General features: G+C 38.3%; 1 protein-coding gene across 21 annotated transcripts in view; it reads right to left on the bottom strand.

Moving 5' to 3' along the window:
* Nucleotides 1-23,623, bottom strand: part of ADGRL2 (adhesion G protein-coupled receptor L2) — a 398,831-nt gene that overhangs the window by 151,398 nt on the left and 223,810 nt on the right. For 6 of the 21 annotated variants that reach the window (XM_068141118.1, XM_068141121.1, XM_068141130.1 and 3 more), the window contains exon 1: nt 6,724-7,591. The exons of 1 other annotated variant lie outside the window; for it this stretch is intronic. The gene's annotated coding sequence lies outside the window, so the exon portion shown is untranslated. Of the gene's footprint in view, nt 1-6,723; nt 7,596-23,623 lie in introns of those variants that run through there. 14 more of the 21 variants (XM_068141127.1, XM_068141129.1, XM_068141125.1 and 11 more) reach the window with 5 other exon arrangements.

Below are 23,623 nucleotides of genomic sequence, written 5' to 3'. Positions count from 1 at the left end.
ATCTTTCCTGGGTGGTAAACACAGTGTAAGACACTGTTAAAGTGAGAAGACCCATCATTTCAGACTTTAGTACACCAATGGCCAAAACAGGCATATGACTTCACTATATTTCTATGGGGAAATGGCACAGGATAAATTTCCTACAACAAAAAAACTGTGTTACAATAAAAAGAAAATACTCTTAATATTGCATCTATGTAAGAAACCTCAGGAGCTTCTGATTAGCTCTAACTAGATTTTCTTTGAAGCTACTTTCACTATTGAAATACAGACACTGATACTTAATCTTTTTGTGTAAATGTTAGTGTTTATAATGTGCTCCTAAGAGATTAAGATGGGGGGGAGGCGGGAGGGGGGGGCAGGGGAGTGAGGGGGAAGCAAACAAACAATCAGCCACATAACCAAGACAGGCCCTATTTTTCTCAGCCCATGATCACTTGTCAAGCCATGATTAATGCTGTGCTCTGTAGAGGGAGACATTACATCCAGGCTACAACAGACCTAAATTTTACCCTAAGGCAGAAGTCTGATTTAAACATCTCTATTCAAAGTGACATTTGTCCTCTCTTTTCAACCAGTTTCCTCTGAAATTCCAGTAAACTGACTTTGTGACCTACAAATGGTCCATTGATTCTAACTTGTCGTGTTGCCTGTCCTTGTAGCAAAGTTAGTTTTGGTGACTGAATGAAGCAAGATACTATGCATTCAAAAAAAAAAAAAAACAGGAGCAGAGTCCATTAGGTGTTCTATTAAATGCTCAGTTGGGTAACAGTGACTAGAATCTACAGCTGTAAGGATGCCAGCTTACACAGAAGAGCTGAAGATAAATATTGAGGTCAACATTAAAAATAGTAAAAAAACCCTTTACATTCAGAAGTAACAATGGCCTTCATATTCTAAGGTGATGAGCAGACATTTTTTTGTATTACGGACAAGAACATGGGCATCATCAGGGCCACCCTGAAAAGTAATTACATTTTATCTCTTGCCTTTCACTGTGAAATGTCTGCAAAGGTATTTACATTTGTCTGTTACAAGAACAACAAGCTAGACCGGAGAAAAAACTAGTTGCGATCACTTATCTCAAGTAAATACCATTTCTCCAGTGAATGGTATTATTCCATCTATTTTATGAAGTTATTGTTAGATCTTCCGATTTATCTGTAACTGCTATTGTAGGAATACAAATAAAACATGCTCGTATCTTACAAAGAAATAGCCAAATAGCAGACCTGGACATGTAGAATAGTCAATACCCTTCTTACTGAACATGAAAAATGGTAACTTTTGATAATATTAAGCAATTTAGACAGTGCTGGCAAGTTTGTACTAGCCAAGGTAATCTTATTTCTGGTGCTTTTCAGGGTAAATTGATTTTTCCCCCCTTCTTTTAGCTGCTCTGATAATTGAACAAATTTATACAAGTGTGATGTGATTTTACTTAGCAGACAACACACAAAACATTCCCCAAACATGAAGTACCGTACTCATAAAAAATGAATTTTTCTTGTAATTAACCAAATTGTATTTAAGCTTGCTTTGTGCCAGGCTAACAATGAATAGCATTTTGTTGGAGACTGCACTGTACCTGCAGGTGTTAAGCACTGTACTTGCTTCAGTCAGGCTGCAATGTTTTTTCTTATTATGTCTTTTAAAATAATTTGGGCAAATATCAGGCTAGAGTAAGCTGAATCGTTGCAGTACCTCCAAAAAAAATAATTAAAAAAAATATGTGAAAAGCACATTACATACTCTGCTAAAACCCATAAAATACTCTTCTGTTTAACCTAACAACCTGGAGATGCTACAATGTCAAAATTGAAGGCTTTTGGATTTTTTCCTCAAGAATCAACCAATCTAGTTAACTGCCAGTTTTTATCTAGAGAATCCTGGAAGACCTTACCATTCATTAAGCAACTGTATTTCTGTAACTAAATTGCTTACACTGACATAACCTTCACAGACTATGCTATAAAAATACATCTCGTACATTACAAGTTGAAAAAATGTGAGCTCCAAGAAACTTATCTATTGAAAAGGATTTTAAGCCTGTCATCTTTCACCTCTTAAATGAAGAATGTTAAAAAGAACCACAGTGCTTAAATAAAGACTGGAAGTATTTTCTAGACCAGGTATATATTTATAGTCACATTAAACCACAAGTCACCAATATTCCAACAGAGTCACCTACTACTTTGATTTTAACGACTGTTTGAAACAAAATGCAACTACCTTTGAAAATTATTCACATATTAAACATGCTTGTTAAAGAGTATTGAGAATGGCCTTAAAATAGCTTTTTTTGGTTTTCCATTTTTCTTTACACCGAATTACAACCATGATGGTTTAAATCTGTGACTAGCTTCAAACTGAGGGTTTTTGAAAAACAGACAGCTTTTAAGTTTAAAAGCTGAACATAAATACTTTGAAAAGTGAATTTCTTGCAATTTCAATTCACTTTTGTACACCACAAACATCAATCCTAAAGAAAAGCATCCAGAGTGTTTAATATGACATCTCCAAGTAACATGTCTGACTGTTTCACTAGTCTGTGCTCTAAAATATACTGCTTTATAACTGACTGCTTGTCTATCTATGCATGAATATGATTTCAATTATACACCAGGCATAGCTTAACTTCGCTGCAGTTCACCAGGTAAAATCATTAATCGTTACTTCCAGTTCTTGTGCTATCAGTCATCCAAAGATATTCTTCTTTAGAAATGGAGACCCAGAACGTTTATTTATATAAATTAATTTCAAATGGTTACTAGCAGATTTTTCTTCCTCATTAGCAGAGACGGTACTATCCTTAGCAAGGGCAGTACTAGAAATTAACTCTATGTCAACATCTTAGGTGAACACAGGAAGAGCAAAGGCTTGAAAATATATAAACTTTTTAGTCCAAGTTTCAGTAAAACGTGTATTATTATGTCTCTACCCACTCTCTAAGCATTAAACAGTTATTTACATTTAATGGATATTTGTATGAATTCATGGTACACTATATAGAAATGCATTGCAAACACAGTTTTGATAAATATTTTGTCTAACTAGAAACTTTTCAACACCCCTCAGTAAAAATTATGGACCTTTCTAAAAAGCTATCACTCAAGAGTGTAGCATTTTTTCATCATATCTATTTCCATTTAAAAATCATATATTAATCAAAACGTCATGTCTACATTTGCATTTTCAGAAATTATTACATTATTACATATTTCTAACCACAAAGACTACAAACACTTAAGGTTAAACTACCTGGTTTCTTTAAATTTTAGTAAGGTGTTTCATCACTAGATACTAGAATTCCTGAGTAACCCCCTTTCCTGACTTTATGTATTAAAAGCAATAAGATATAAATAAAACATTGGAAAAGCTGCTGAAGTGATCAAGTAAGAACTAACTAAGCAAACTTTGGGGTTTTTTTAAAGCTCTCCTCTTGCTCATTTTAAGAATGGAAACACCCAGAAGCCTGGTGTTAATGTCTCTGCTGATTGTGAAAATTGCAGCAATAAAAACTCCAACTGCTTGTCTTAAATTAAGACTTGCAAGACTACATGTGAGATCTGTATCTTTACATTAGTTTTTATAACATTTGGAAGTTTGGTTGCCTGCTTTGATGCTGGTCTATTAATGAACAAGGGAGCTAAGCGCCAGAAAAAAATGTTTACTGGAAATTCTCAAGTCAAAACCTGAAGTAATTGGTTTGTGCTACCCCACATGATTCAATATCCTGATTCCTCCAACTACCAGCTCCCTGAGCTATATGAACGTCTACGCTTTTTGCTGTTGCCAACACACAGTAACCCACGATGATTGAAAATGGCAGCTGAAGGGCTGCTGCAACACATTAATTTTTCTAAGTGGGCCAATTTTGTCATCTGAGTATTGACAATCTTCTTTCCACTACATTTTTCTTTTACCTTCAGAGATCTGTCGAATTTGGAGTTGCCATCAGATAATCCAAGGCACAACATTCTCAAGACAATTTTTAGATTATCTCTAATAGCTGAAAAGATAATGCGCTTTCTTTGTAGCACTCGGCATTCAAAGCAGACTAGTTAGCAGCAACTTAAGTGTGATAATGGCAATTACATCAATATGTTCTTTTTATACCACCAAAAGGTACTACTTCAGACAGCTGAAGACATTAGGTAAATAAACTGCTGAAAATTACCTAAAAATAATGACACACAATTTTAGGACCACTGAACACATCTATTTACAAAATGCCCAAATGGTCGTGTCCATTTAAGAATAACAAAAATCGATATGAATTGTTTAATTAACTGCAGGGGTTTTCACCAAGGCATACCATATATATTCAGTTGCTTCATTAAATGAAAGTAAATTGAAGTGTGAGTGAAGACATCCTACACGAAAGGCACATTACTCTCACAGCTTAAAAAGAGACACACACCCCCATCAAATGGAGAACCAGAAGGTCCAAAAACAAACAAACAAAACCAAAACAAACCACCACAAAAACAGACCAAATGCTACATACAAAGCACTGAAATCAACGTTTTCAAAAACACAAAAACCATGCTTTAGTATCTCTATCATTCAAGTAAAAGACTTGGAAGGAAGGAAGGAAGAAGCAAAGCAAGAATAGGAAGTTTGGTTTGGTTTTGGTGGTTTTTTTGGTTGTTATTTTTCTTTCTTTTTTTTTTTTTTTTTTTTTTTTTTTCCCAGAGATACGAACCAGAATACACTCCACAATAAACATATGGTCCCTGGGAAATGTCCCAACTTCCTGACAGATAACTAGATATCGCTTAGCTTTTGGGTTGCTAGATTATTAATACTGACCTGCAGAGATAGTAATACAGAAGGCCATATCCCCTTCCAGGCTCAAGGAAATAGTAAGAACAAAAAACTACAAACATGCAATCATGTAAAACAACTTACAATGCAATAAATGTTCTACAGATACCAAAACAGCACTCCTGCCATACTTGGTTTCAAAGTATTTATGATACAGTAATACCAACCGCAAATAAAGTTATCTTAGCAAACACACTATCTCTGATTACAGGAATTACTCATTCTCACTTTTTCTACAACAAAAAGGAAACTGAAGCATAAGGCCGGTGGTGATCAAAACTTCTTTTAAAACTCTCTATTAAAGTATTATTCCAGCCTACTCACTCACTAAGGAGGAAAGCATATTTCTTTCAAAGGTCTCGAATCGAGACGTCTTTTATTACAAGATTTCATTTGTTTTCCGAAGTAATTAGCAGGTCTTCCCCCATTCAGTGTCCGCACGCAGCAACATGTAGGCCATACCTAGAGCCTAAGTGCGGCAGAAAGGGCTTTCCAAAGCCTCCAACAGAGAGGAGACATCAGAAACCACGCAACAGTGCCTGTCATAAAAGGTCACTTTTTTTCTTCGAAACAAACCATTAATCAATAGGGTGTAATTGTCCGAACGCTCGCAAGGGCTCTACAGCGAAGGGACCTTGTTTTTCACTCGCATAATTGCAGAGCAGCAAAAGTTCAGAAACACAACCCAAATCCACCTCCCCATTTTACCCCTTTACAATTCCCACTGCCCTTTGGGCCTCTGCTTGGAAGCAAATGGAAGACAAGCTGAAGTTTTCTCAATTGAGCCGGAGCTAAGAAACCTTTGATATGCTAATACCCTCCTTCAAACGGTAAGAATTCACACTTGCATTAATTCAAACAATTTCTGTAGAACGATGCGAAATGGCACCTCTTTTCGTGGTAATCAACAAAAGGAGGGAGCCGGAGCGTCTGAGAAAACCAAACAGCAGAACATTTGTTCTGCAGGACTCCTTCCGTCGCGCACAGGGGCATTTCTATGCAAAGAAAAACACACCTGAGCGCCAGCAGATCTCTTTACTTTCCACAATCCACGTTCAAACCCCAGCAGGGCTAGTGCAGACTAACAAGAAGATGTTATTTTTAGAGCCAGACACAGCAACGGTGCCTCATGGCACACTCTGTTTTCTGTCTCCAGATGGCCCCAGATTTCTACACGTGAAAATAAATAGAAATTATTTTTTAAATAAAATAAAAATAATTAAAGGGGGGGAAAAAAGTTGTTCCCAGTCCACAGCCGAGAAAAGGTTATTGATTCCTCTTTCCAATGCCACCCCCCCCACACACACACGGCACGGGCTGGTGGATGGACGCCTGGTTGAGTTACAAAAATAAACCCGCAACAGGTAATTATTTACTGAACGGATGCAACTTTTCCTGCTGCGCGATGCTCGTACGGGAGCGCACAGCCACGGCCGGGCCTGCTCCGCGGGCAGACCCCCAGCCCCCCTGCCCCCTATAGCAGGGCGGCCAGCCGGCGGCGGCCGGGAGCTGCGGGGACCTGCCGCAAACCCCTCCGCAGGGCCGGGGTGGGAGGGGAACACGAGACCCGGCCCGGCCCGGCGCGGGAGGAATGCGGCGGTGCGGGGCGGCGGTGCAGGTCAGCGGCGCAGCCGCGCTTCCCGCGCCCAAGGGCCGCGGCCTCACTAAGGGGCACGTTTCTCCTCCTCCGGCGGCAGGGGGTAGCGGCCCCCGCGGGAGTGCGGGAGGGGGTAGGGAGGAGGGGGGGGGGTGCAGCGGCCTTGGGCACCAGCAGGCGAGGCAGACCCTAAAGTAAAACGTTTCCCCGCCAGCAGCTCGGTAGGGACGGGTAGAAGTAGGGAGCAGGCGCGGGAAGAGACGAACGGCGATGCAGCAGCGTAGGGCTTCTCTTACCTCTGTCTCGGAGCTGAAGGCGGGCTGGAATGTCTCGCCCCGGCTGGACCCGCGAGCCAGGTCACCCCTCCAAGCGCAGGGCTGCGGGAGAGGGCGGTGGAATTAGTCCCGGGGCGACGACGGTGGAGCGGGCGAGCGCCGGGCTCGGACGGGGAGCGCGAGGCAGCCCCGCGTGAGGCAGCTGGTTCTGCGGTTCGGTGGGCTGGGGCAGCGCAGAGCAGAAGGAGGTTTCTCCTCCAAGCACCCAGCCGGGAGGCTTCTCAGGGGCTAAGTCAACATTTTCCTGCAGTTTCCGACACTCCGCTCCGCACGAAACGTACGATGCAGCCAGGCTCACGCACGCACCAAAGGAAAAACAAAAAACAAAGGGGGGCAATTAAAAAAAAAAAAAAAAACAAAACGGAGAGGACGGTGGGCGCAGCGCGCAGTGTGCGTGCCCAGGTTCTGGAGTCCTTTCTGTGCAATGATCAGGAGCCGATGCCAGCAGTAGGAGTCGCGGGGAACAACTCGAAAATGTTACAATGGGCCCCCCCTCATCTGTGTCTCTATCGCTCGCACCGACCGGATTTACATCTCCCGGGATGACATTCTGGCTTCTGGCGGGGTGCGGGTCCGGCCCCTCCTCGGATTTTCTCCTTTTCCTCCCGGTGATGCTGCCCCGCCAGCGACTGGTGACCAGGCGCCGAGCGCTGAGCTAGTAACGCGCGCAGCAATGGGGAAAACGCAATACATACACCAAAAAAAAAAAAAATCCCAATGAATTGTATCGCAGTCTCCTCTTTGCTCATGCACCTCTCCGTGTGTGACTGGGGACTGCGAAGTCCTGACACAGACTCTCCGCCGGCTCTGAACTGGAGTCACCTCCAGCCTCCTCCCCCTCCAATCTCCACCCCCTCTCCCTCCGCTCCCCACCCCTGGGCTCTGCTAATCATATAAACATATTATCACGTAAAGCAGCACCAGCGAAGGACGAAAATCTCTCCCTTCCTGCCTTTTTCTCTGCCCCCCTCGCCCCTGTTTTCTTCCAGCTGGGGACGGGGTGAAGGCTAACAATAAAAGCCTGGCCGCTCGGCATCGAAGGCCAGGCAGATCGGCTATGCGCCAACGCTGCCCTCTCCCCACCTATCACCGCGGCTGCTGAGGGGCGCGCATCGCCGAGAAGATCCCGCTTGCCGCCGCTGAGCCGCTGATCGCCCCTGCCCGGCACGCCGGGCCCCGGCGCTCCCCGGGCTCGGGGCCTCGAGCCTGCCGCCGCCCCCTCTCCCTTCCCTTGGCGGCTGCTGGCGCGCTGCAGGCCGGCAGGCGTCTCCGCGGCACTTTCTCCTTGGCCGTTTCCGAGCGCCCGCCACGACCGTGCACCTACACTGTGCGCCGGGACCCGCTCAGGTGCTGCGCGGAACGGGGTTGCCCGCGGCGGGCCAACTCACTGCAGCAGTGTGTGTGTTCTCCCGCCCTCTTCGTCTTCGCCCAAAAATAATTCATAAGGCTTGGCGACTAGCGAGCCAAAGCAGGCGAGGGGCGGGAGGAAGGGGGAGCTCGGCTCCCCGAAGCTTTCTCGGTTCTTTGGGCCCCTTCTCCTCATGTCCTCGCAGTGGGCTTGACCGGCTCGAGCGCGGTGCCTTGCGCCGCTCCGCCCGCACCAGCCGTCAAGGACGACGTGTAGATGCACGGGGATGCGTTAGGGAAAACATGTCAGGACAGGGTAAACAGCACTTGGAAACGATTGAAAGGAGACTAAGTTGACTCATTCCCGTGCTCAGATACAAAACGCAGCCCAATAGCGCTGTTGCATTCTTTCCAAAAAGCTGCTCTTGACAGCCCGGGTTCGAGGTTGCTGGGCGGGTTTGGTCTTCTTTCTTTCTTTTTTTTTTTTTTTTTTTTTTTTTCCCTGTAATGATGCAAAATACTGAGGAACCGCTTTGACCTTTCGGGATGTGCAAAAGAACCATATACACCCCTTAAGGTGAGGGAGAAGTGCCTGGGCATCGGCCAGGACTGGTTTCTGCGAGGAGCGCAGCGTGGCCAGGCCGCGGGGGCCGGCGGGGAGCGTTCCCTGCCAGCTCTGCGCCCGGCAGGATCTGCGCGCAACTAGCGCAGGGCTGCAGAGGCCACAGTGGGGACACAGACACAGAGCAAAACTGTTCAGACTACCCTGATAACAACCCCTTCCCGTTGTCTGGGACTTTTTTTAACCATGTCCACCGTTTTCTAGCAGCAGCAGCGAAATGAAATCCTCTGAAATTGACTCTACTCAGAGAATCACACACACAAGACAGGACCACTCGGGGCTTCATCAACTCTTTTAGGTCCAAAGCATATTGACAATTCAGTTTAACGCACCCGCACTACACCAGGAAATCAGGATCCTGGTTACCATTGTTAATGGTAATTATTTATTTTTAGCTTAATTATTTTGACTTCTTTGCATACCTGGACATTTAGTATTTATGTTTGGAACAAGAACAGGAACAGGTAATGTGTATTTAGAGAAACATGAAATGTTTAGAAGGCCACTGGATCCTTAAGATTTTACAGTACGAGTTAGTAAGAATTGTAGAGCTGGTCCAAGGCTCTTCAAAACCACCTTAAACTTTAAACAGTGCAAGCAATAATTCCTGGGATTAGCACCTAAAAAATCACTGAAATATGGACATGCCATATCCATGCTGATCTTCCTCAACTCCCAGTACCTGTTGAGGGGACAGGGAAGTGGAAGAGCAGACCCAGCCTTTTAGTAGTGCCAAAGTGCATGTTCTTGAGGCCAGTTCCTACAGGGTTAGATCTGCAAACTGCCTCAAAACCTAAGTCATCATGGGAAGACAGGAGATCATGTGACTATGTCATAGCTTTGTATCTACTATGATACACTTGAAAGTACTGGTTACTGTGAGAGCAAAATGTAGCAAAAGAGAAAGTTCTCCATTCCCCCACCCTTTTTTTTTTTTTTTTTTTTTTTTTTTAAATATCTTTGTATATCTTTAATATAGCCATTTTCCCATTCTTGCTGAAAACATTCTTATAAATAGCTGTATAAACATGTCTAAATAACCCCTTATGCATTTTGAGTGCAATTAAGTCATACAGGCATTTTAGTGCAGGTTAGTAGAAACTAAACTTTGAAAGGGTTGGATGCATCTGTTACGGAACCATGCTTTAAAAGAGGGTCATAGAAATGTAAATATATACATATTGATTGGCTAGCATTTTACCTGAGTTTTAAAACATGTCATTAGCAAATCCTACTTTTTTTCTTTTTTTTTTTTCCCCTAATAAATGTAATTGCAGGTAAGCAGTGATAGACCCAAACTATCAGCCTTTTGATTACCTGATGAGAGCATGATTTAGCCAGAAAAGAGTAAAGAATACAAGAATTATGTGGAGTTGGTGGTTTTCCTTTGTGAGGACATGTGAGAGAGGAATTATTCTATTTGGAGCATAAAGTCTGTTGATTTCTGTAAAATATTTTTACCCAAAACCCACTAAAACAGACTACAGAACTAGCCCTTATGTTAATATTTGCTGAAGTCAAAGTGAATTCAACTATGTGGATTCAACTGCAGGACTGAAGTTTATTTTCCTGCTTTTCAGCAAAAAACTCCTGGAATTATATTTCTTTCTACATACAGAAATGGAGTTTTACAAGTCTAAGTTTTACAACTCTAAGTCATAAAACTGAGTTTTAAGCAATTGGTAAAAATGCAGACATAGACCTTTCAGCATTCATTTCAAATACGCATGCTTCCATTAATTCTCATTAAATCTGGATTAAGAATACCTGGCAGAGGTGTATATTGGTTTGGCAAAGTAAAATATTATTATTCAAGTGATTAATTTTATTCACATGAATCAGCATCTGTTTCTCTGAAAGAGGAAAACTGTATACACATAGACACATATACCCATGGCATACTTGAATGTGATTCTTTAGTTTTCACTCAGCCACAATTATTGCCAGATTTTAATATTACTGTATAAGAAGGAATTATTGCAAATCAAGGTTCTTTATACTATTAAAACTGCTATTTGCTTTTTGCCATATCCCTGTAAAATATGGATCTCATTCAATACAGACTCCATAACTGAGTATCAACAGGTAGATTTTCATTAAAACCTTGCTTTGTTGCAACAGTGCAAAATATCTAACTTGAAACACTAAAAGAAATTATACAATCTTAGCAAAATCATTTGATAGAATTTTATTTGCCCCATTTGCCAATGCTAAATGTTGTGACATTTCATGTTAAGCCACTCATTCTGTGAGTATTGTTCTTGAATTTTTTTGTGAACCTGCTGGATCATGTCCTTGAAAAACTAAAATTCACAGTAATTCTTGAAATAAACACAGGAATAGTATATCAGTTAAGCATTTCTAGGGACTTCATGTAGGACAGTAACAACTGGAAAAGATTTAACTGTCAGCTGTGTACTTGAAGGAGATGCATCTGAGAAAGATGATTTAACTTGCAGTAAAAATTAGACAAATTATGTTGTCTGTAATATGAGACTTGACTGGCAATCTTTTTGCATCTTACATCTGCCTATTCTTAAAAAGGTTAATTTAAAATCTTTTCATATCTTGCTAAATAATATTTTCTATTACCCTAAGTGTCAGTTCCCCCACGAGAAATGGTTTACACAGGTTTTACGCAACCTGGGGTTTTTATTGCTGGAGCTTTATGCCTGAACTTTAAATACTAGCAACTGACATTTCCTCCTATCTGTATGACTTGTGTGAATAATGTATCAATGAACTTACAGTTAGATGTAATGTTAGCAAAGACTGACAGAAGAGGTTTTATACATGTATTTCAGTAGCATCAGCTGCAATTGGTGTAATATAAAGATGCAGTTTAATTGCTATAATGTAAACACATGGTTGGGTTTTTTTCCATGGTACATGGAAAAATAAACTATTACATGATTTTACCGTTTTAACACAGAACTGAAAAGGCCAAATTTTGCTTGTTTTATTAAGTAAACTTCCCAATTAATCTTGCAGACAAATTTGTATAAATAAAGTGTGAATGATACAACCCATAAGAGGAAATACCCAATGTATTGTCTTAAAAGTTTGGAAATTTATCTTGACAATTACCAATATTTTAAACTAAGTAATTGATTTTAGTGTCACTTGGGGAAAAATTAAACTCATCAATAAAACAAAAGAATTTTGCAGCTGTTCCTAACAAATAAATGTAATATGAATTTGCATTTGACATAGTTTACTTCAGTAATCAATTTTAATGACTCATCATTTATACCATTATTTAAGAAATTACAAAATCATTGACTTACTCATAACACTTGCTAATTGTTTTTAAAAATAAATTCAATACATGACTAAGGAAACACCCATTTCCATTTGCTTTATGTTAAATCAACATCTAACCACTCATGGTGATTTCATTCAAAGAAAACAGAAGGAACACATTAGCTGTGTGGTTAAAGAGATTGATGGGCTTCAAACATTTTAACCATAGATTTTTTTTTTCCCAACTGTAGAAACTCATGGTTTTAATTTAAATAGCTTCATGAAAATTAAGATTATTTTATTCAACAAAGATGTTGTTTCTTGTTTCTTAGACAGAAATTAATTTAATTTTGTTTCATTAAGTAATATTAGAAAACAACCTTGTTCAGAGAAAATGCCTCTAAGAAACAAAAGCATGTGTGTTCCATGTTAACTAGGTATTCTGAAACAGAATTTGTATCACATTAATAAAACACCAGAGACCAATGCAATTTTTACCAATTAATTTAGATGCATTTTTTTTATCTTTATGCTAGGATATTGCAGTTGCCTCTCCACTCTCTGAAAAGTAAATCTGGGGGAGCAGTGGACCTCAGTGTTATTGTAGGAGTACATTCCTTACTTTGGGTCTTGGGTATGAGTCAGTAGAGGAAAGTTTACAGTTTAGTGCTGCAGGCATTTGTAAAGGCCAAAGAGTTCTCAAGATTGAGCTGTTAGGAGTCATGTAGCAGAACACGTTTTGAAAGAGACGAGTACAATTCCCTGTTTTCATATGAAAAGCTCAGCACAGAAGCTGAAATGATCATATCAGGAAAGGAACTGCAGTGGTGAGCTTTTGGGGAAAGAGATATGTCGTGAGATCCCAATTCTCAAAATACTTTTGCATGTTTCTAGGTTCCCTTTCCTCCTACTGCTATGTCTGCATAGGCATTGCTTCTGTATTTGGGCAGCAAATAATGTTGTTTAAGGAATGAAGGAAGGGCTAAGAGAATACTAAGAAATTAATAGATTTTTCTATTTAAAATAAATATAGTTTTGCCTATCAGGTAGGGAGCTCCTTCTCCCCTTTATACAAATATACTAACCAATTTGCAAAGACTTTGATAAATCTCTGTATCTCTTGCACTCAGTAATTTGCAGGCAGAGAAGTACACCATATTCTGAGTGGTGTGTGTGGAGGTCACTGCATATTTTCACCACCTCTCCTCACCTCTTGTTACCCTACTGCTTGATATAACAGAATGGGAAGATTTGAAACTGAATGGAAGGATTGTATGCCAATGATAAACTTCTGTACCTCTTATGATTTGCTTTATCAAACTGCAACTGCAGATCTAGAACATACATTCATTAAAGAGTGCTTTTAACAGTCATACCTGGGTCTCCAGCCACTGTTCTGTTGATGTCACAAAATGAAAAGTAATGCAAAAAAAGATGAACAAAGAATGGAGAATTCAAAGACCAACCATTGTATTTGGAAGTCTGAATCCATGAAGGTCTTTCTCTTTTTACCCGATCATCTCATATAATCATCCTAGGCAGCATTAAAATCCATCTTCTTGATGACATTTGGCCAACATTTGAAGATACATTTATCTGCATAGCTCTACAAACCCATAAAAATTTAGATGCCTGCATTGGAAGAAAGGTTAAACCTACTTCCTCGAGAAGTAATGGGATAAAATACATAAAATTCTTGGACTGTGAACCAGAACTCAGCCTCCGCACCCCCATTCCACCTGGTTGCTCAAGTCATTAAGCTACACAGTCAAGTTTCTTCTGGTGCTCTCACTTTGTAGCCCACTGAATCCTGAATAATTTTCTGCCTGGTGTGTGACTTCAACAAAAGTGGAGAATATCTCCATCTACATTCAGGCCTATGGGTTAGAGAACTGTTTAGCTGGGGAGAAATATACATTTGAATCTATTGAGGCAGCAAAGAGATATGATCCTCGTTCACACATTTGGGATAGGTCTCTAACTGTTGGTTGTAGAATAAAACTTTAAAAGAAAGTGGTGATTACTGGTGGGTTTAGTGACCAGCCAACCGTCTTGGTGGATGTCAGGTGCTCTTAAGAGTATGGCTGTTGCCTTTAACTGCTCAGGTTTGTTTTACAGACAGCTTTAACAAAAGTGTAGGTGCAGAGTCCTTAGTCTGGTCCTTGACTGAAGCATGATAAGCATTCCAGCTGTAAGTAAATTTAATAGAAAAAAAATGGAAGTGCCTATCAAACATCTTTCCCAGGTAGGCAGCATTGAAGCAGAGGGGGTTTTAAAGTTAAGGGCTTAAATTCCTTCCACGTTTCTCTTTATGAGTCTGGTTGTTGGAATTCTATACAATACCTATGTGAAAATTTGGTCCGTAGTCACAATAATCAAGTTCAGAGATATGGTAATAGGTTATGAAGGGGAAAGAACAGGGTACTCAGGATCAATCATGAACAGAAAAGAACCTCCTACTGAGACTACCTCACCTCATGATTGCAACTTTAGAATTCCCTTATTGAAAGGCGGGGCATGAGAGCCATACTTGCTTCCAAACTTGCATATTTCAGTCCACATTTACTGTTTTTCCAGTGTACCACTGGGTGCTATTCTGCAAGAACAACTGGGGATTTTGTTGTTTTTCCTGTTTTTTTAGACTTTCCAACTTTTTAGACTTTCTCAACTTTAATCAAGATGGTGTATTAAGTTATGCTTTACATACAGTTCATTTGGTTCTGCTTCTTGGTTCCCATGGCACTCTGGAAGTGCTCATAACTTCAGCTGATTGGTTATACCCACTTGGATTTTTATCTCCTTTTTTTTTTTTTTTTTTTTTTTTTTTTCCCCAGTTTAAACCAAAGAGTTGGTCTCTTGTATTTTTTTATAAGAATATATCTTTTCCTCTTGGTACTGATTGCCATTGAAATGCTGACAGTTATGTGATTGGCTCCCTCTGGAGTGGATATCAGAGATGCATCATGGATCACTGGTCAGAAAGCTGAAAAAGAACAGCAAGTTCAGTCTCTCCCCCCCTCCCCATCAACTTGGTACATCAGCACTGCTTTGCAATCTAGTTCAGCTGGTATGGGCAGAGTATGGAGAGGGAGACCCAGGTATGTTTTCAGATTTACATCTTCTAGTTTACATTTTATCATGCTTGTGTTACATTGCCAGGTGTAACTCTGGCAGCTGTTAAGAACAGTCATTTTCCTTCACCGAAACTGCCTATAAAAACCTCTGTTTCAGTAATGATTTGTTATACATTACAAACACCTGCAGCACATGGGAATTAATATCACTAAAGTATAGGGATCAAAGATATTCCACCTTTTTTCTTTAATTAAATGATCATTTACTTCTGACAGACCTCGATGTTTTTGACAAATAGTATTTGAAACTGATTGAAAGCATGGTTACACCTTTCTAAAAACACTGCAGTCAAAGAATGAGATTACTACCATGCTCCTGTTGTGAGGAACATCATTGACTGCTTAGTACTACTGCTAATTATAAATATTGAAATAAATTCAATAATTAATTAGGATGCTATTCTCCACCTCACTATTCACACTGGCTGTTGTTTGTTGAATAATCAGCACCAAAATATTATATTTTCGTATTATATCTGGTAAATCACAGTACTGCTTTTAATATATCATTAAGAAAACACACTTAAGCTTTTATTGCATTTTTGGAAAGCACAGTGATAACTCCATGTGCATTTACACAGGAATGAGAGAATTTCCTGCATATGCAACCACCAAATCATACTGTAGAATAAACCACAAATTTTCATTGTACTATTTAGGTGTCCAGCTTCTTCTTTCTGTTTTCTCTGCCCATTGCCTCTCTATACGGCTACATCAGTTTAATTCTCTTTCTTTTGAATTTTGGTTGATAGTAAAATTAATGTGCAAATTCCCTATCAATTGTATGTATTAATATAATTCCCTCTCAAATACAGCTCGTTGAAATTAGCACTGGTAAAAGGTGAGATACATATTCATACAGTTATTTACATAAATCCCATTCAGCTTTATGCACCCTAAGCTTTAATGCAAAGTACCTACTGCCACAGGTAATTTTAGCACCAGCAAAACAGCACATCAATGACATCTGACTTCCAAAAGATTAGTTGTCTTTTAATAAATAGATTATTTGAAGAGGGAAAATTCTGTATGAAATTAGGGGTTTGACATTCTAATTTTTACGAATAAAGATTTAATTTAATATTCTGCACGTTTTAACTTTGCCACCTAGTGAAACCTAGTTTGGAGCTGCCAAGGAATTTATTGGTCAAAATTTATCACCTTACAATCTGTTATCATAGTAAGCCTTACAAATTAGATCTTTTATTGCAGTGTTGAAGTTGGCAGGCCAACTCCATTCTGCCTTGCAACTGAATTCAACTATGTTTTCAAAAAGATTAGTACATATTTGGTAATGCGTTTGTTTCCTTTGGGGAAACTAATGTCTTTGCAGCTTGAAGCTGAAAACAGTGATTTATTTCTCAAACAAATCACACACAATTGGTTCTTTGCAAATGATATAAACTGTGCATTATGCCTAATTTATTATACAGTATATGACAGTGTATTAATCTGTTAGTAAACTAAACTTTTCAGTAAGAACTGTAGCATGAAGCGACTTATAAGGTAGTGCCTATGCTAGGCCACAAAGTAAGTTTTATACCATAAGTGTATACTGGGAATGGATCTATGCAGCACAACATTTTTATCAGTTCTAGTGACAAAAAAAATCTTTAAAATGAGTTGCAATAAGCATATTGAGCTGCAGATTATGTATTTAGATTACAGAATGTTAACTATGAGAAAAGTCATTAGGTCATTACCTGCATAGGTTTATGGAGTTAAGGCATCATCTGTTCCTTGTTGTGAAAGACATTTGCTACTAAAAATATAAATTGAAATCTACTATGTGCAGGTGCAGATTGTACTTTGCAATGCAGCTCTGCTTGTGGAAGTGGTGTTTTCCCTGGTAAACAGAGGAGCTGCAAGGTCATGAAACAGACAATGGTGCATATCTCAGAAAAACATGCTTTGCTGTATAGACTTGCAATTTTTATATTTCCCTTAGCATCATGCAGCAACACATTGTGACTTATAGCAGTCTTTGTTTTTCACAGTTTTCCAGTTAATGTAAGTAATGTTTAAATACTCTGAAGTTAGATTACTAACTTCTACAAAATAGAAACAGATGTGTGTTGTAGTATGCCATTAAATTTATGATTTACATAGTATTCTTGAATACAGCTGAGCAGAGGCCAATGATTCTAATTTGCTCTAGATTTACAATAACCTGATCTGTTTTTTGTAAGTACTGAAACACTTTAAACAAAATTAGAAAGCCGCTGTGCTTTGTGTGATTAAAGATGCAATTCCCTTTGGGGTAATGAGAAGAGTTAGAACATGTTTCCTTCTTTATGGATGTTTCTATTATAAACATGAGTACTGTACATTATGTATTTTTGTTACTATTTCCTTGTTTTTAATTATAAGATAAACTGATTAAGTTGTAGAGGAGTTACACTGAAACAATGCCAAAATCTAGCTAAAGAATGCATATACAGAGGTTTTTAAAAATCCTTAAAATTCTGCCAAGGGTCTTAAGATCTTGTTAGCAAAATACTAGTTCCTTATAGTTTTCAGAGACCAAAACATCTCTCTGATTAAAAATTACAGAATTTAGAGGTTTATTTAAAAATCTAACATATTTCTCAGCTTATTACACTATGTTAATGAGGAAAATTTTACAGGACAAAGGTTCAGTGCTTTCATAGCAATTTACAGAGATACAGATTTGCTATATCTAATGGCAGAATGACAAATGGAATGAGTATCCTAGGTTAAAACATGGTGTATCTATGGGGAGAGATCAAGTTGTGTTGTTTCTTCACTAAGTACTCTTTTTTTTTTTTTTTTAATGGGGCAAAATGAGATTAGATACATCAGATATAAGGAAGCAGTATGCAAGAGGAGTACCCTGTGTATGGATATTTAGGACCTACTGGAAATATTTTAAAAATCAAAAGTTATTCAGAGTTAGCTTGAAATCAGGTATGTCCAACTTCTAATCTATGACTCTCAAAAAGATTTCTTTTGTGGGCAAAATGCACCTAATTTAGCATAGTGATGAGTCTTTCACACGTGATGTACCAATAGTCCAAGCATCTGGATTCATTAGGACTTTTTATAATAATTAAGGCTACTTGAATTATTTTTTCAATGTTGACCCCCTTCCCCAAAATCAAATAGGTTTTATGAACATAGAACTACTAAACCAGGCCTTTAATTTACATAGCACACAGAACATAATATGACTTCATATATTATGTCATTAATTTGCTATTTTACATAATTCATTGAAGATAATATATGCTCAATATTATATATTTTTATTTAATCATACTACAATATATGTATTTATCTTTACCTCTGATGATATGTTTAATATTATTAATACTTTCATTTTAATTATATATAATTAACTATCATCCAAACAGGAGCATTGCCTTTTAATAAAAATTTAATCATACACATGCTCAAGCACAGGATCAAAATGCTACACTCACTCTTACAGTGCACTTAGAGATTGCCATTTGTACTTCACTCAAGAGATCTCCAAGGGTAAACTTCCACACTCCTACCAGGTTCTTTGACTTGGGATTACAGTGGTAGACAGTTGTAAAGATCGAGCCACAAGCATAGCTCTCAGCCTGCCTGTTGCTCCAAATTTAGCTTTCAGATTTGCCACTGCCTCCCCTGACAGCTGTAGCACATAGTCCATTATAGGTACTTTTGTGTTTGGCCCTGGATTGGTGTAAAACAGCAGTGGTATAATTTTTGACCCAGGCAGACCTATGTGCATATATTTAATTTTACGAAAGGATAAGATTCCCTATGGAATTTTGCTGGAGGATCTGAGAATGCCATCTGGAATGAAAAAATGGTATGAGAAAAACCAGGACAGGAAAAAACTTCATCATCCGTTAAGGCTGAAGCAAACTGTATGGGCAATACTTCTAGTAAACACATAATTACCCATTCAAAAGGCTTGAGGCTGACAAGAAGAGACTGGCAAACATAATGACTAATTCAAGTTTGAGTTGTGACTTTGGAATAATTAATATTAGAGAATCCTTTGTTTCTTTCTTGAAGAAATGAATATCAGTGAATGACATCAGGATGTAATTACTTTTCACCTCTAATTAAACATAAGATGGGGCCCCACTTACACAAACACAGAGGCTTAGGTGAGGAAACCAAACCAAGACCGCATCCCCTGTTCTAAAAACACTGGCTGTTAAATCTCATCAACAATACTGACTTATAAATCACATGGGGACATGTGTCATTGTATGCCTTGTACTAAAATTGATAGTGTATGCCTTGTACTAAAATTGATAGTGGGTTTTGGAGAAGAAGTCTTTAATTGTTCTGGTAAATTCATACTAACTCGCTGAGTCCCAAAACATGGAACTGTGTTTGCAGCAAACTGTTGTTCGAGGAGCCCTATGTGATTAACTTGGAGACTGGAGGCAAAAAACTGCAGATGAGAATTCCATACGTCTGACACAAAGCACCTGAAAGGAAAGCTCACATTTTAATGACAGAGCATGGGATGGCCATTATAGGAATATATTGTATTGATAAAAAGGGAAAACACCTGGTCAACAAAGGCTTTTGTAATTTTAGGTTTTTTTTCATATTAGTAATGTTAAAGTCATATTAAGCTGTCGGAAGACTTTGGTTCATTATGAACACTCTGTTTCTTAAAGATGCTCGGTGAGTCTGGATGCACTTAGTGTAATTTATTTTCCAATTGAGCCTGAGTTGCCTGGACTTACTTCTATTGATGTCAAATTTTTTTTTTATTATTTTTTAATAATTAAATCCAGTTTGATTTTTATTTAAAAGAGAATGAGTTAGATTTCTTAATTGTCAGTTTCCTTCAAACAATGATGTCACGACAACATTTTTTAGTAAATGAAAATACAATAAATTTTGTGACTCCTTATATTTAAACCCACTATGAAATCATTTGTCTGATGCAATTATTCAATTACTCATAATAAAAGGAAAGTTCAAACCTATATTTATATTGGGTTTGAACCTTTCTAGTGTGATTTTAAAATACTTTATAGCAAAATACATTTAAATTTTAAAGGGGGTGGTACTTTAAATATTTCTGTGACTGGAAAGCTTCGTACATTAGAGAACTGTTAACCAGAAATACAATGGACCCTTTTCTACTCTTTTCTTTGTATTTCCCAGATCTACTTCATATTAATATTGACATGGGAATGACAATTCAACAAACTTCACAGTGGTGACAAGGCCATTTTGTAGGCTCTTTTGTCGAGCAATGAAGAGAGAGTAGCAGATTTTGACTATTCACTTTCTGCTGTTCTGATCACTCTCTATTGCAGTAGAATCAGGTCAGAAAGTTTAAGTGTCTAAAATCTATAGACTGTCTATTATTAAAAAATTCCAAAATGGAGAATCTAGTAAAAATCTTTAGAAATTTCCATCTTCAAACAAGACATTTGTTACACATGCAGAACTTGTCTTTGTTGAAGAGCTTCTGCCTCCATTATTTAATTTCTTTGTGGAGCTTACAGTCAACACGATCCCGTTGAGTTCTTTATTTAATATGTTTCAGAGCACAGGACACCTGCTGACTTCTTTAATAACGAGTTGTCCTCAGTTGGCTTATATATGGAAACTGTGCAGCAGAGGCAAGTAAAGAATAACCTTAGACATTAAGAATGATTCCATTAAAAAATAAAATAAAACTATGTCCAGGCTCCACACCCGAAGTCCCTAAAATAAATTTGCAAGGGCTTTTCACAGCATGCAATCCAGGCGGATTTTTTTTTAATTGAATTCTGTTCTGTGTAAGTGCAGCTCAGTGGAATTCAATTTCCATGTAGGCTCCCAGGAAAGAAATACATGCTAAGTATTTTTATTACTAATGTTTTGAATTTTGTTTCTTAAGTATTATTTAGATTTGACTGTGGACAGAGTTGCTGGTGTTTACCATAATACAGTGCTCTGTGCCTTTTGTTGGAGAAGGGACTCTTTAAAAGAGGATTGGGTAAAGCACAGTAATGTAACCATTGATAAATTCCAGGGCTTTGTATTGTATTAATAAGGCTCAAACTCTACTTCTTTGTACAAACCCTTATGAATTTGATGGGAAAATCTCCATATTCCCAATTCAACCTTTATTTTTTGTCCCACTTTAATATATATTCCCTACTTTATTGGAAGCCTCTTTCACGCATTAGGAGAAGCACGGGGAAATACTGTTATAGGTGATTTAGGGAAGTCGTACAGTCACAATCCTGCCAGTTATAGATAGGGGAAGAAACCCTATTAAGATCAATGAGTCCTTCTTCTGTTTTGAGTGGATGGTAACTAAAACAGAAAAATCAGACTTTGATTAGTTAGTTGCCTGCATTCTGCACTCATTCACATTGTTTCTCCCGTAATTCTTTTCCTCCTGCTGAAGTGGGTTTTACTACAATCCACAAAACACAGATGATGAATAAAAAGTATCTCACAGATGAAAACTACATTCAGCCGCTGTTAGCTCACCCTCAGATTGTTTTTTCTTAGTCAGTAGAATCTTTTAAAAATGCCTTTTGCCTTACAACTATAAAGAAAAGTGGTGAAGGAACATATGTTCCTACGCTGGATTCTGCTACAAAATTTGGAGCTAATCCAAAGTATTACCAAATTTCTATTAGAAAACAGACTCTGCACTGCTCATATTTAAATCTGCTTCCATTTTCTCTAGGAAGAAATGTGTCAATCTACTATATTGTCTATTTATTACCTTATAAATATCTGTCTATATTCTATAGTAGATATTACACAGTATCTATTGCTATTTGCATTATATTGTCAAAGAACCTTCAAGTCTTGGGTTAATAGAATATTTTTTGTGTATTTTTTTAATAGATACATTTGTTGATACATGTGTAAGATTTATTAGTCCTTTTGTTAAGTTTGTCAGGAAGTTAGGATATGGTGGATATATATGTCTTCTAAAAAGTTTCTCTTGTGACATCTTGTGCACTCAACTGTTTTTCAAATTCTACTTATGAGTAATCATTTTATACATGTTTAAATCACATTTTGATTTAAGCAGTAGTTCTTACTACATAACATATATTGCATCTAGTTTTGTAAATATGGTTTCAATCTTACTTTGAAGAGCTGAAACAAATCAACAGCTAATCTGCAGGATAACAGTGACCAGGACAGCCTGTGAATATGATTATCAAAGAATTCAAATCAGGAGTTAGTATGCACAAAACACAGAGCAAACCCAACCCAAAGATCTTCTGTAGCAACATCTTGCTCAAATGTCATGGAAATGAGGTATTTGGTAGTGGAGAGGGAGGGCAGCAGGAATGAGGAACACCAAACCCAACAGAAATGTCTCAAGCTGCAGCCCATCAAACCACCACAGTTTAAATGCTTGGTGCAACAAGAAGTCTACCAGACTGTTGTACCCTGTGTTGGCTTACAACTGCAATCCACCAAAAAGATGCTGAATGGAAATAGGTGTGGGAAAAAATGGAGACACAAATATTTGTGAATATTTACTAGCCAGGGATTTGATTTGGATTCAGGTCTGATTTCACACCAGCTAATAAAAGTTTTTCAGGCAACATGGAATGAGCTGTAGGCAGGGAAGATATTTGAGCCTTGCCCTTCTCTGCAGCTCCATGCAGCAAGCTTCATCAGGGGTTCCTTCAGGAGGGAGACTACACTCTCCACAGATTTGTTTGTCATAGTTCATTTTCTTCTTATTTTCATATAATTCTGTTTGGTGCAGCTAAGTTGTTCACAAACACATAAAATTGTATATGTGCTTCCCTCTCTCCCCCCCTCCCCCCCTTTCAGTTCATATATCTTCCTGTGCTCTGTACAATTCCTTTGTAGCATATGAGGAGAGATGCTTGTGTCCTAAATTCACTTCAAATAAAATATTACAAGGTTACAATCTCTTAAAATATTTCTGGTCATTACTTAACAAACTATATTTTAAAATTGTGATAACAAACACTTTGACCTTCTGAGCTATGGGAATAATAAGACAAACAAACAAACCCCAAAACCTGCCAACAACAAAGCAAAACAAAACAACAACAAAAAACCCCACCAAAAGATACAAATCTGCTGTGCCTTTTTTGGCTAATAGTGGTGATTTGCATAGTTGAACCTTAAATGCAGTCATAAACAGCTACAGAATCCATCTTGGCATGATGCCCAGCAATGTTAGGGTGCCAGACAAAAAAAAAAAAAGGGTCAACCACTTACAAGTAAGTCATTCTGTCTCAACAAGGTGATGTCTAACAAAGAAGCTACAAGGCTGAAGACAGATAACATATTCAGCTGCTTTTCAGAAAGACAAGAACTTTTCATTTATCAGGATAATCTACTACTTGTAATCAGTACACTGAATGAACTCCCTTTTGTAAAAAAGAGAAAAGCCCATCAATTGTTTTTGCTAATTAAGATGAATATTATTTCTGTGAAATGAACCTAAAAGTTCTGTGTAACCAGAGTCCCAAAAGAGATCTATAATCTGAAAGAGTAATTGCACAGAGTTTTAATTGAGAGGAAAGTG

This window comes from Melanerpes formicivorus, unplaced genomic scaffold (genome assembly GCF_026170545.1).
Source record: "Melanerpes formicivorus ecotype bairdi unplaced genomic scaffold, bMelFor1.0.p_v2 SCAF_7, whole genome shotgun sequence".
Lineage (NCBI taxonomy): Eukaryota > Metazoa > Chordata > Aves > Piciformes > Picidae > Melanerpes > Melanerpes formicivorus.
The sequence above is the reverse complement of the archived record's forward strand: the minus strand, read 5'-3'. Positions and strand labels throughout refer to the sequence as shown.